The sequence below is a fragment of the Rhagoletis zephyria genome, unplaced genomic scaffold, assembly GCF_001687245.7.
Source record: "Rhagoletis zephyria isolate East Lansing unplaced genomic scaffold, Rhagoletis_zephyria_1.1 Rzeph_scaffold_00923, whole genome shotgun sequence".
Classification (NCBI taxonomy): Eukaryota; Metazoa; Arthropoda; class Insecta; order Diptera; family Tephritidae; genus Rhagoletis; species Rhagoletis zephyria.
The window spans coordinates 169,783-172,870 of NW_016158007.1; the positions used below are offsets into that span (position 1 = coordinate 169,783).

Sequence of the window (3,088 nt, forward strand, 5' to 3'; positions counted from 1 at the left end):
AGACTCAGGATGAAAGAGTTTTCCCGTTTAAATGGGGTCATTGATATTTCTACCGTGTTCTTTCTAATTCGCCACATTTACTCTTAATATACCGATGACCTGTAAATGTGCCTAGAATATTCCAGGTGCTAAAACAATTTTGACCTTCTTTGTATGCATACTTAAATGGTGGCGCTTCATTAAGTCATCTAAAAAGTAAATTTGTAGAGGAGTATCTAAATATCTCGACGCCAGCGCCATCTGGCGACACCATTTTTTGCAAAAGTGCTATATTTTATGATGCAGAGCTTACGACGTCCGTCGGGGCAAACAAATAAAAAAATAAAACAGTAAGAAAGATTTTCAGTGGAAATGCGCTTTAATTTTTAAATTGACAAAGTGCCACGATTTCTTGCAAACTCGTATCCCTTTTCAGTTTACAACAGGACACCGCGTTTAGCTGTCTGTTCGTAAGTGGTCCAAGACTATGGTTCTCTGAATTTACTACATCTATTGGAGGTTACTATAAACGCCACGCTCTCTTGTTTAAACTCAAGGGGTTAACTAGTATATTTATGTAAGCATAACTACCATAACTACCCAGTAGGCAAAATTAGACAAATAAAGCCTTCTTGGCAGAGTTATTTCCAATCTTTTGAAGCGAGTGGTCTTCTATTCGCGTTTCTTGATTCCATTTATTTTTGTATCAAATAGCCAGAGTATCTGATTCAGCTTCCCTCAGAAAAGGCACGTTCACTTGAAATAAATAAGACACAGTTTATATTTTCCACCAGACCCTCATAGAAACGTTGACTGCAATTTTCGCTTTTATTTGACTTTGTTTGCTTATCAAATACAACTTCTCGCCCGAATTCGAATGGCAGCGCTATTGGCAGATCTTCTAATACACCTTGCAAAAGGAAGGTCTGCCAGCGTTTATTTAAAAGCGCTTCTCATTTTTCCGATTGGGTATATATGTAAGCCTCACAATTTGAAGCCAGCTTCAAAATCGTTCGAAAACGGTCCCCGTCATCGCAGGGTGTGAAGACAACTTTATAAAGAAAAGCGCTTTCCCCAAGCGATGGAAGCTTCACCAATTGGTGTTTCTATCGAATCCAAATGATCTATCTGCTTTTAGACGGCTTTGTATTAGAGCTTGTCTCTGCGGAAAAGGTCTTAGAATGCAATTTTATTGAACTGAATCAAAGCTTTGCAATTATCTGTAGGCCTGGCATCGAAGCAATTTGTTTTCCCGTGAAAATTGAAGCTACACATTTGGTCAAACCGATTTCAGTGAAAACAATATCTGGAGAACTCTGGAAAAGCGGTGCTGTGAGTATTGTAAGTACAATGCGCAGTACCCCCGAAGCTTCTATTTAAATACAGATTTTATTAATTTGTTAAACATTTTGTGATCCCATCCCAAACACATTCAAGACATCTACGAGAATTATGTTAAATACCAGAGAACCAAAAAAAAACATAGGTAAAGATTGCCGAGCACTCTGAGCTACGTAATATTTTATGCTTCCGAGGTGTGGGCAGATGTATTGCACGTGGGTTCGTATAGTCAGGGCAACAAATCAGTCTACAGACGAAGTGCTATTGCGATATAAGCCGAAGGTCCCACAGTTTCGGAAGCACTTATTGTGTTAGGTCAAGCGTACGATGGTTTGCAAGATTACGCCCCCTTCGCAGAATGACAGAAATAATGGGGCACAATAAGCGATGGGCAAATAGAGTCATCGAGAAGAACGCCCTTATCGCCTGCCTGTAATGTGATCGATAGAGCAGTTAATGTGTTTAACGGGCAGTTAAACGGCCCTAAGAGAATTTTGTATAAACGCGTAAATATCGAGGCTATACGGTAGATGGACGAAAACTTCTCAGTCAAGCCCTTATTTATTGTTTTTTTTTGTTTTGTTTTTGCTTGAAGTGACGAAAAGCAATACATTTTTTGCTGATAATTTCTGGACATTTCCATTTAATTTTCTGAATTTGCTTTATTTTTGCCAGCGCTTCGAGAAGTTAATGACGATCTAGCGCTCACTAATGACGTATAGACCTAAGACTGTAAAAAGATAGCAATTTGAAACCTTGGCGTTTGGGAATATAAAAGTAGTTACCGAACTATACAACATTTAACTTTGTTTCGATCCTACTAGACAAAGTTGGGGGTACAGCGAGTAAAAAATCATTTTGCAATTTTGCACCGGTCTTTCAAGGCCTTTATTTTTCCACAAAGTCGAATTTAAACTAATTACATGAATTTTTGCTGCAAAAAATAATTTAAAAATTTCGCATAGTTAGATGTCGAACTTTTAAAATTTTAATAAAAAACACTATACAATGTTTTTCATCACCAAAACACCGCCTCTCCAACAATATATATGTATATGCATGTATGTATATGCGAATATTGCTTATAAATAACTGCGCAAATTTTTAAAAATTACCGCTACACGTACATACATTACAAACATTCTATAAACATTTACTTGCTAAAGCTTACTAAGTTTCAAAAAAAAACCCAACTCGGCCTTTAGCTGTTCAGTTGCTTATGGCCTTAGGTATTTTTTAGCTACGAAACTAACAATTAGGCACCGCTTGAATATTTTCCTTAATCGTTCACTTAACCACGCACTACTACACTTAGGGCCGTTTACACCATCTCTGGTTAATAGCGCAGTTATGCATACTTGGCGTTGCATGACTTATGTATCTCCAGTTAAACATCCTAACCGACGTTACTGACTCCATACATATAAGATTGTGTCGAGAACGTCGGTAACGAGGTTTAACTGGAGATTTTAGTGTTAACCAGAGATGGTGAAAACGGCCCTAATAGGTCTACATTTTTTAAATTTACAACTAATTTCAAATTGCTAGTATATGCGATTATATGTAAATGTTATGCGTAAGTACTAAATTTTATATGCGAATGCATCAAAACTGCTGCATTTTCTTCTCACTTTCGCTTTGTATGAGAATCCCTTTTCATTGCACTTTTTGCGGCGCATTTCATTTCTCCAACCAACCTTTGTCGTAATCCCTCAACGGCCGTCTGCACCTCGAAGACCTTGTATTTTACCCTTGACAGCTTCGCAAA

General features: G+C 37.6%; 1 long non-coding RNA gene across 1 annotated transcript; it reads right to left on the bottom strand.

Moving 5' to 3' along the window:
- Window positions 1-413: 413 nt before the first annotated feature.
- On the bottom strand, window positions 414-1,601 carry LOC108362074 (uncharacterized). The gene is made up of 2 exons (XR_001847413.1): window positions 1,341-1,601; window positions 414-1,293 (listed from the first exon to the last, which is right to left on the bottom strand). It is a non-coding gene; the product is annotated as an uncharacterized LOC108362074 (long non-coding RNA).
- Between the last annotated feature and the right edge of the window lie 1,487 nt (window positions 1,602-3,088).